Source organism: Chinchilla lanigera, unplaced genomic scaffold, assembly GCF_000276665.1.
Source record: "Chinchilla lanigera isolate Chin_1 unplaced genomic scaffold, ChiLan1.0 scaffold00015, whole genome shotgun sequence".
Lineage (NCBI taxonomy): Eukaryota > Metazoa > Chordata > Mammalia > Rodentia > Chinchillidae > Chinchilla > Chinchilla lanigera.
Genome location: NW_004955416.1, coordinates 14,908,644 through 14,919,458, shown reverse-complemented (window position 1 = coordinate 14,919,458; position 10,815 = coordinate 14,908,644). Strand labels below are relative to the sequence as shown.

At 53.7% G+C, this 10,815-nt stretch overlaps 1 protein-coding gene across 2 annotated transcripts in view; it reads right to left on the bottom strand.

The window, feature by feature from the left end:
• Positions 1-4,428, bottom strand: part of Furin (furin (paired basic amino acid cleaving enzyme)) — a 32,604-nt gene extending 28,176 nt beyond the window's left edge. The window contains exon 1 of one of the 2 annotated variants that reach the window (XM_013512499.1): positions 4,260-4,428. The gene's annotated coding sequence lies outside the window, so the exon portion shown is untranslated. The remainder of the gene's footprint in view (positions 1-4,259) is intronic. The other variant, XM_005381508.2, reaches the window with a different exon arrangement.
• Between the last annotated feature and the right edge of the window lie 6,387 nt (positions 4,429-10,815).

Genomic DNA, 10,815 nt, shown 5'->3' with positions numbered 1-10,815 from the left:
AATCGGCTTTTTTTTTTTTTTTTTAATTTTGGGACAAGGTCTCACTAAGTTGCCCAAGCTAGTCCTGAACTTGAGATCCTCTTGCTTCAGCCTACCCCATAGGGTCCTGTGGTTATTCTTTGGATGGTCTCCTCTCGGGCTGTGGCCCCAAGGCTCTGCTCCCCGGATGCTCTGTTCTCCAAGTGCCTCTAGGCACTGCCCCTAGGTGCAGACCCGAGGCCTCCCTGTGCTGTGTTCCAGCAGCCGTGGAAGGGGTCTTGGCAGAAAGCCATGTCCCGGCCCTTCCTGTCATTGCCTCTACTTAGAGGCCGGGAGAGTATGGCGGCTTGGCAGCAGGGACACTGTTGGCACTGCGACGGGACACTTCTTCACGTAAGGCCGTTCCCTAGATGATCCGTCCCTGTTTGACAGATGAAGACACTGAGAAGACACAACTGGTTGTAGCTCAGGGCTGCAGCTCTTGGCCAGCACGGGGGAGGCCCTGGGTTCTGTCCCCAGCGCACCCCGCCCCCAAGAAGAAGGAGACCGTTTTCAAAATCCCTCAGTAAAACTGCACATACACCTCCTCCTCTGACAAGATAAGAAATATAACCTTATATACATAAAGTGTAAACAGCAGAAACAGAGTTAAACCCTGCACAGCTATATAGGAACATGAGCTACAGCTATGAAATATAAACGTAATAAGTAACATTTAATAAATTGTAACTCTATAAACAAAACTTTGAACTCCTGAGCTCAAGTGATTCTCCTGCCGGGGCTCCTGAGTTGCTGGGATTACAATGTGCTTCCTTTGAAACTGACACATATTTCAACATTGGAACTTTTTTTTTTTTTCAAGACAGGCCCTGCTATGCAGTTCAAACAGGCCTTGAGTTCACTGTGTAGCCCAGGCTGGCCTTGAACTTGAAGTGATCCTTCTGCCTATAATCTGCTGGGATTATAAACATGCACCACCATGCCTGGTAGAAGTTTATGTGTATACTCAAACAGGTACACTCATTTCTATGTTCACGTTTCTGCTCCTCGCACATGCATGTGTAAAACATTAATGCTTTTTTTTTTTTTTTTAAATCTTTTTGAGACAGGGTCTCGCTATGCAGTTCAGGCTGGCCTTGAGCTCACTTTGTAGCCCAGGTTGGTCTCAAACTCCCATGATCCTCCTGCCTCAGCCTCCCGAGTGCTGGAATTACAGGCATGCGCCACCATGCCTGGCTAATGCCTATTTTAACGGATGAAGAAGACTGTTTTGTGCATTCGGGTGGCCTCATGAAATTTGATCACTGCTGACAACCCAAAGGCCCCAGCACACTGTGTCTGAGCTCCACTGCCAGAACCACAGCGGCTCACCCTGGGCAGTGAGGAAGAGGGGAGTCGGAGAACAGATTTTCTCAGACAAGGGACAGAGATGACGGCTCCCAAACCAACACAAGCCCCCCCACACGCTGGGCTTTTGGGGGAGGTTGACAGGGCTGCCACTTCACAGACAGATGTTTCCTTCCCAGCTGCCGGTGGGAAAAGGCCTGAGAGGCTGGGGTGCCCGGTAGGAAGGGAGATGGCCCTGGTTCTCCCCTAACCCACTCCCACTCGAAGTACTGTGGAGTCCTGTGACTCCGGTCTAAAGAAGGCCACAGAAACCTTCCTGACCCAGGTGCTCTTCCAGAATTTTCTAGACCCTGTGCTCCCCTACCTGAGTCTATTTCTCCTCCACTTGCAACCAGGCAGGCCTTTGTGCTTTGCGGCTGCCTTGTTGAATAAAATGAGGCAAAAATGATGCTATTTGGCCCCCAAGGCTGTGTCCTAAAATGTGACTGCCCCACCCACTCAGTGCCTGACCTCTGAACCCACCATGTTGTGAGGAAGCCCAGGTTACACACAGCAGGGCCATGTGTAGAAGTTCTAGTTGATGCCCAGCTAAGATCTCTGCTGCTCAGCCAGCAAGATCCCAGCCCCCTGTCTCCAATCCAGTTCTTCCACCCCCACCCCAGGGAGCTCATCTCTAGAATTTTTTTTTTTTCCCCCGGTACCACGAATTCAACTCAGTACCTTGCACTTGCCAGGCAGGCACTTGTGTTGCTGAGCTAGATCCCCAGCCCTATCTCTAGATTATTGACCCAGAGAATCTGTGAGCTGAGCAAACAGTTGTTCTCTTGAATAGGAAGCCACTGAGAGTTTTGATTTCCAGTAAGAGTTCAGACTTCAAGTCAGAAGGTGTGGGGAGCTGTGTGAGGTGACTTCAGTGGAGGCCTCTCAGAGCAGAGAAACTACTGCACCAGTCCAGGCCCGTGAGGAGGGGACTTGGGCAGGAGATGGAGACGAGGAGACAATAGAAAGGATACAAAATGGCCTGGTGTAATTTTCCTTTTTGGAGGTTTTCTCCTCCCATCCCCAATCTCCCTCTCTCTCTTTTTCCTTCCCTCCTTTCTTCTTCTTCTTCTTCTTTTTTTTTTTTTTTCCAATACTGGGGATTGAATTCAGGGCCTTCACACTGAGCTACACCTTCAGCTTTTTTCTCACTTTTTATTTTGAGACAGGGTCTCACTAAATTACTAAATTGCCCAAGTTGGGCATGAACTTGTGATCCTCCTGACTCAGCCTCCCAGAGTGCTGGGATTACAGGTTTTCGCCACCACCCAGCCCCATCTCTCTTCTTCATTTGCAAATGTATTCTGAGTTCTAATCTCCTGTTTATATGTATTAGAAATCCTCCATTTTGTGGCACATCTTACAAGGCATTTTTTGGTGGATGAAAGATTTAAATGTTAATGCTATTGGGCACATCAATCTTCTCTTTTATAGCAGATGCTTTTTGTGCCGTTTTTTATTTTTATTTTTTTATTCATTATTTTTGGAGCTGGGGTTGAACCCAAAGCCTTGCACATGCTAGACAAGTGCTGTGCTGCTAAGCTACACTCCCAGGCTTGCTGCCTCTGACAGCTCCCAGGGCACTGGGAGGCGTCTGCTGGCCTCGACTCTGAGAGCCCAGCTGGGGTCACCTGGGGAATTATAATTTGCACATTTTTCCCAATGCAAATTGTAATTTTAACATTTCCTTAAAAAAAGAAATTCCAGAGAGCCAGGCATGGTGGCACACACCTATAATCCCAGCACTCGGGAGGCTGAGGCAGGAAGATCATTGCAAGTTCGAAACCAGCCTGGGCTACAAAGTGAGCTCAAGGCCAGCCTGAACTGCACAGTGAGACCCTGTCTCAAAAAGACCAAACAACAACAAAAAAACAAAAAAAAAAACGAAACAAAAAGAAAGCATTCCTTACCCTGAGGTCATTAAAATATTCTCCTACATTTTCCTCAATGTGTTAGAATTTCATTTCTTGAATGCGATCCCTGAATCCACCTGGAGCTGTGTGCGGCAGTGGCGGGAGCTAATTTTACTCTTCCATATGGATTCCGCTTGTCCAGACACGTTTATAGCAGAGCCTGTCGCTCCCCACCGCTCCACGCTGCGCCCGTCATAGAGCAAATTCTCCTGTGGGCACAGTTCCGTCTCTGGACCCCTCTTTGGGCTATTGCTTCTCTCTCTATCCCAATGCCAAGTTGATCTACCTGGAGGACCCATTAGAGGACCACAGAGCAGAAGTGGTGCAGACGTGGCGTGGCCAGGTCGCTCTAAGTCAGGAGGCCAAGGCCGCAGCGTGCACAACTGCTGTGTCCCAGCGGCCGGGTGGCCCATCTTTGGGCGGCGGTGCCACACGCTGAGCCAGGGACGCCGGGGCAGCCTGCAGGCGGGGGCTGGGTCCTCGGGGACTGAGCACGGCCCTGTTGTTACACATGGCTGTTTTGCGGGTCTGTGTTGTGTCCCCCAGCAGAGTCTACCCTGCCGTCGAGGCAGTGATTCCCCAGCCACCAGCCTGGCACAGCGCTGCGCAGGTCCCCGAGGGTATTTATCTATTTCTGCAGTGCTGGGATGGAACTCAGGGCGTCACCCATGCCAGGCAAGCGCTCACCGCTGAGCTGCCTGCCAACACAGACCCCCTTTTCCTTGGAGATGGGCTTTTACTCTGTTGCCCAGGTTGGCCCCTGAATCCTGGGCTGGAGCAATCCTCCTGCCTCAGCTGCCGAGAAGCTGGGATGACAGGTGAGCACCACCGCACCCCGCCTCCCTGAGTCTCGGTCCCAGGCCCCGGGAACAGAGGCATAACAGGCCTGCGAGGTGCGGCCTGGCTCTGTGGCCTGCCTCCCTTGGCGAGCCCCCATGCCACCTGGGGCTCGTGCCATCCGCCGCATGAAGCAGGGCTTACCTGGGCAGGAGGGGACGCCGGTGTGGAGCCTCTTGAAGCCTTGAGGCCCAGTGGCAGAGGGTGCTGGATGGGCCCTCTGACCAGCTGCTGTTTACGGCCTGCTTCCAGACCTTGGGCGAGCTGTTTTGAAAACACCTTTCGTCCATAAAATAAGGCAGCTGACTGCCACTGAGCCTCTGGCTGAGTCATTCTTGGCTGGCCTGGGCGGGGCTCTGTGGGTCACGGGTCAGTTGACTTTGTGGACAGCCCCAGGGCATGGCCTTCATTGAGTCACTCATAGACTCCAGCACCTCTTTTGAGGGACGAGGTACCAGGGATCGAACCCAGCACCTTCACGCTGAGCTACATCTCCAGCCTTTTAAAATTATTTTTATTTTGGGAAGGTCTTGCTAAGATGCCCAGGTTGGGCTCAAGTGATCTTCCTGTGTCAGCCCGCTGAGCGCTGGGACTACAGAGCTGTTCACCACTCAGCTTCCAGAACCATTTTTAAGCCCTGTGGGCTGGGCTGAGAGCTTCCCCCTTCACCAGGATGGCTGAGGAGGAAGAAAGGGGGCGCGGGGTCCTCTCAGCCCCTAATTCCAAGAGGAGAGCAGCGGGCAGTGTCGGGGCTGGACCACTCTCCACCTGGCCATTCCCCTGGCCAGAGGTGACCTTCAGGGCCCAGAGAAACTCCTGGCTGGACATGAAGGAGGGCGGCGGGAGGGACAGAAGAAACCAGTCTTTCTGAAACACCTACTTCATGCCAAGCCCTCAGCCGGCTGGCTTGGTCGCGTGGGGTCAGGCCAGGCCCGGGGAATCTCGGTCCCGGGCCAGCAGCAAGGCCTTGGGTCAGTGACTTTGTCTTCTGACTGCTGTCTTCTCCTGAGCCCATCTTCCTTGTCTGGCCTTTTGGTTGTGAGTCCCGAGGATGATGCAAACCCAGGCACGGCTTGTTCCGTAAATCACAAGGACCTGGCGAACATTTACCGAGGACCAGGACTGAGGGGAGTGTCTTCCTCCTCCTAACTCGTTTAACCCTCTCAGCAACTTTGATTTGAGCTGTCTTTTTAGCCCCAACTCACATACCAAGAAACTGAGGTACGGAGAAGTGAAGTAACTTACTGAGGCCACAGGACTACAAAGGAAGCAGAATCCCCATCCACGCAATAACCACTTACGTGTTAGGAAATAGTTCGTCGGGCAGGTTGGACGCCATTGGTGTGTCTCAGTGTGATTTTCCCAAAACTTCCTCTCTGGTCCTTTGTTTTGAGACAGGATCTTGTGAAGTTGCCCAGGCTGGCCCTGAACTTGCGATCCTCCAGCCTCAGCCTCCCCAGTCGCCAAGGCTAAGGGCGTGGGCCACCATGATTGGCCTTGGTCTTTTTACCGGAACTTGTTTCCCTGCCAGAGAAGCATGGGAGCACTGGGACAGCGCCTTCTCCCAGGAGACGCCCAGGCACAGGCTCCTGGAGCCCCGGGGTTCAAAGGAGAAAGGGAAGAAGTCACGTCTGCGTCGCCCTGGCAGCCCCTGCTCCCACCTCTGAGCCTGACGTCCCAGGAGTCTGCGGACCCAGGGCTAGGGTGCCTCACTGTCTTGTGGGGGTGTCCTGTGGACCAGCCTGGTTTTAGGAACCTGGGTTTTTCCTTGGTTCATTCGTTCATCCATTCATTCAAACACCTGTCCCTGGGCTGTGTTAAGGGCAGCCTGCCCGGGAGATGGGACGTGGGGTTCCAAGGGAAAGGGGCGGGAGGCCTGGGCAGTCTGGGTCAGGGGAGGCTTGTTGGGGGGGGCTTGGTCAGCCCGGCAAGGGGCTGCAGGGCTCCAAGCTGGAGGAAAACGCTGTGCACCTATGCTGTCTAGAGGAGCCCCCTGCCCTGACCACATGCGGGAGGGAGGGGAGCGAGTCAGTGCGGAGTCAGCTGTCTACAGACCTGAGATTCCAAACCCTCCGGTCCACCTACTGCCCTCCCCTCCCCTCCCTTTTCAGCTTTGCCTCTGTTCGTTCACCCCTCACTGGTCAATAAAAAGTGTTAGTCAGATTCTGTCTGAACTGGTTATAACATCTCTCTGGGTCCCTTACTCTAAATTCATCTAGGAGTAGAATACAATCCTTATGGTCTTTCTTCTGTGTGTGATGATCACGCTTTTGCCTTTTTTCAAAAGTGTCTTTTAAAAGAATGACAAAGAAGCTGAGTGTGGTGGACCATGCCTATAATCTCAACTACTTAGGAGGCTGAGGCAGGAGGATTAATGCAAGTTTGTGACCAGCCTGGGCTACATAGTGAGTTCAAGGAGTGCATAGTGACACCCTGTTTCAAAAAAATGGAATGACTGCTTTGGTTTGGGATCTACCTGCTTCCTCAAAGCTTCAGTTTGATGAGAATGTGGCATTTGGCATGAGTGACATCATACTGGTTTGCTGTGGTCTGTTGGGTCCTCACGCAGGAGCTCAGCTCAAAACTGTGGGCTCCCTTCCTGCTGCTTCACACCGGGGAGCATCCATGGGTACCTATTAGAATTGCCAAGCCCAGGCTCAAGAGCTCTTCAATCAACTAGGTAAAAAAAAAAAAATCCCTGAAATACACACAAAAAAGCAAAAGGAGCTGGGTCCTCCACCTAAGAGTGCTGTGGAATACACGAAGCATTTGAAGGTGGCCTGCAGCCCCCGCGGCCCAGGCCAGCCTCAGGAGGACTTGCGCTGTTCTGCTCTCTCCTACTTGTTCCCATGTGCTGGCAGCTGGGCCACAAGGGTGACCCAGGGACTTTGCTCCCGGAGCACAACAGAGAGGAGTCAGGGCTGGGAGGAGGTGCCTAGGGCTGTGGCCACAGAGAAGGCCCGGGGATACCCCAGCCTCGAGGGCAGGGCTGTGAGCAAGGACTTGGCCAGCTCCCCAGCATGGGGGACCCAGCAGATACTCAGGTGGACTCCCAGGGAGGCGGGCAGAGGCCAGAGCGGGAAGTGTCCCTAGGACTGGCTCCTCAGTGGCCTCCTTGTGGCCAGGGATGTAGCTCAGTGGTAGAGCACCTGCCCGGCAAGCGCAAGGTCCTGAGTTCTCTTTCTGACACCAAAAAAAAAAAAAACTAAAACAAAATCAAAACCAAATCAGTGGCCCCCTTGCACCCTAGACCTCCTGCGGGCCTGGGCAGGGCCTTCTCCCCAACGGGAACCTCTCTGCTCCCCAGATCTGCTTACCTGTTTGATTTGTTTGTTTGTTTGTTTTGTTTTTCTTCCGGTACCAGGAATCAAACTCACGACCTTGCGCTTGCCAGGCAGGCGCTTTCCCGCTGAGCCAGATCCCCCGCCTCTTACCTGTTTGATTTGCACAACAATCTGCCCAGACTAGTTGTGTGCCCCCTGAAGCCCTGGCATTGCCCTCTGCCAGAGATCCTTAGAAGTCCACTGGTGCTTCCTGGGCTGTCTCCCCTGGGGTCCCCAGGGCCATCTCTTGGGGAGTTGCAACTCTGGGATGAGCGTGACTCAGTCGCCCATAGGAGGCTTCTTTGAAGCTGCTCTCTCCTGGTGTGAGACCCTGAGTCCTGCCAGGGGCCTTGCTAGGGCCTGGCCCCAAAGAATTTACCTATTCACACCCAAATGCCTAATGGGGTGTGGGCAGGGGAGTCACTGGAGCACTACCTTAGGAAAAGACGGAAATAGAGCCAGGCAGTGGTGGCGCATGCCTGTAACCCCAACACTCAGGAGGCTAAGGTAGCAGGAATGTTTGATGCCAGCCTCAGCTGCACAGAGAGGTCTTGTCTCAAAGAAAAAAAAGAGACTAGAAGCAATCTGTGTGTCCATCAGTGAGGAATTCCACTGTTAGCAGGCCTGAGGGACAGATCGGGAGGAGATGTCCAAAACAGCACGCATTGTCAGCTGAGTGACGAAACGAAGATGTCAATATACACCACCTTTAAACCCACTTCTTAAGTCTCAGCCCCAAAGGCATCCCCCAGCGCACAGTGACCTCTAAGGAGACACGCTGGGCAGGGCCTCCTGACACCTGGCCATCTGCAGGTCTAACTCCAGAATAAGGCACACAGCCCTCCCGACTTCCACAGCCCTCCCGGCTTCCACAGCCCACAGCCAACAGCCCAGTGGCAGCAGGGAAGGAAATGTCCTTTAGGACCCCCCTGGCTTGGGTTGGAACCAGGTTTTTTTTTTTAAATTTTTAAATTTTTTTACATTTTTTTTTTTCCAGTACCAGAAATCGAACTCATAACCTTGCACTTGCCAGGCAGGTGCTGTGCCGCTGAGCTAAATCCCCAGCCCCTTGGAACCAGGTTTAAATTAAGAACTCACCTTTTGTCAGTTTCTTACACATTAAAGCCCCTGAAGAAATACCACCTAAAAAGGATAGGAACGCAGTTTGCCATCCCAAAGTAATTCTACGTAAAATGGTGACAAGCAGTATAATTACCGCAGCTCCCAGACCCCAAAACAACTCCTGGCGCATGAAAATGGGTCCCCACCCGCACTCAGTGAGGGTACCTTCTCTCTGGATCCACTTTCCAACACACCCTACCCAGACTTCTGCGTGGCTTGTGTGTCTCGACGGAACTCTTCCATCCAGGGCAGGAAGGACGGAGGACCAAGGAAGGGAGGGCCGGCTCCTCGCCACTCAGGACTCAGCTTCCAGGAACCACAGGGTGGGGCCCCGGAGCGCTGACAAAGGACAAGGACAAGGCTCAGCTGGGCGGTGCTACCCAGGCCTCAGAGGCCCCCTTTGTGCAGCTGAGCGGCTGGGACAGCGGAGTGGGGCAGGACAGGTGGGGCTGCCAGTCCCCGCCGTGTGACCTCGGGGACCCGCTCTCCTCTCCTCAGCCCAGGGTCTGTCAACGGATGAACACGAAGGCGGCTAAACCCGCACTGAGTGGGAGATGCTGGGTGAGGGGGTGCAGACACGGGGGCTCCAGCCAGACACCCCAAGAAGTCTGAGGGAGGAGCCGCACTCCTGTGCTCTGGGCCCTGCCTGTCACCTCTTGTCACCTTTGAGGGCACCCAGAACCCGGCAAGGAAGAGTTCACGCCGCTGCTATTTCTGCAGCAGTGCAGAAGGTGCATCGGGGACACAGGAGGTGACAGCCCCCGACTTCCCCCACCTGCCTTGAGGTTCCCTGGGGCTGCTGGGGGGGGGGGGTGACCTCGGCTCACCGCCCGGCAAGGCCCCGAGCGGGGCTCACCCTGGGAGCGTCCGCGGCCGCGGAGAGGATGTGGTTCGGAGGGCCGCGGGGAGGCCTGCAGACTATTAATGACGTCCTCAGCGGGGCACGGGGACTGACCTGGGAGGGGTGGGGACAGGCTTGGCCTCGGATGTCCAGAGCCCTCCGTGTGAAGGCCCTGGTGTCCTCTGGTGCCCCCGGGTCCCTACAGAATCCCACGGGCTCCCCGGAAGCGGGGCTTTCATCTCCATGTGGACAGGCGCGGTGACTTTCCCTTGCGCCCCCCCCACATAAACCCGCATCTCGCTGCCGTTCTTCCATAAACCCTAAGCTAAAAATAGCGAGCCCTCCGCACGCTCTCTGCTCTCTTCTTTATTCCCACCAAGGCGCTTATCACATCCCCGCTTCTCAGATAAGGAGACAGAGTCCAGAGGGGAAGGAACTTGGCAGAGGGCACCCAGCTGGCAGGAGGCCCCGGGCTGCGAGCCCCACGGGGAGGAGTGTGTGGCCCAGGGACTCGGCCACAGGGGGCCTAGCAGGAAGGGGGGTGTTCCAGGGAGGGGGCCCTGGGGTCTAGGGGAATGGTGGAGAAAAGGTGGGTGCCAAGGTCTGGCAGCAGAGCCTCCTGGAGGGCAAGAGGGAGGGCGTAGACAGACGACAGACAGGGCTGGAATCGGGCTCTGCTCAAGAGGTGGAGAATTGAAAGCTCCAGGCCAGCCTGGGCAACTTAGTGAGACCCTGTCTCAAAACCAAGAATAAATAAAGAAGCTGGAATGCAGCTCAGGGCGGAGGCCCTGGGTTCCAGCCTCAACACTCCCCTCCTTCCGACAAAATGCCAGGGGGTTAGGGCTGGCAGTGGAGCCCCATGGGGTACGGACGCTCACAGGACTCCAGGGCTGCCTGGCCTGGCACCCGCCACACGGGCAGGAGGTCCTGGGATCCTGGCACTGGGAGGCACTTCCTTCCGGCAAGAGGGGCTGAAGGAGCCTCCTTCCAGGAGAGGTCTGGTACCTGGGAACCGGGACTCAGCCACCCAGGCAGGGAAACTTTTTTTCTTTTTCGTAAAATTTTATCTTTAGCTGGGACCTTTAAAGACTCTGGGTCTTCACACTGTCTTCTTGAAAACCTTATTTATATTAAAGTGCCAGTGACTCACACAGATTAAAATGTAGTGATTCTCAACTCCAGCTGTTCAGAAGTGATGATTATTTTTATAAAAAAAAGATATATGCTCATTGTCAAAACAATACTGAGTACAAAGAAAAGAAAAAAAGAAAAAGAAAACAGACAAACAAAAAAAGTACAAAGAAGAAAGTAACAGATTTCCCAGGAGGAATAGCAGCTTTAAGAGGGCAAGTTTATTTTTTTTGCTTTAATTTTTACTTATTTAATTTTTACTTATTTTTTTGTTTTAAATTTT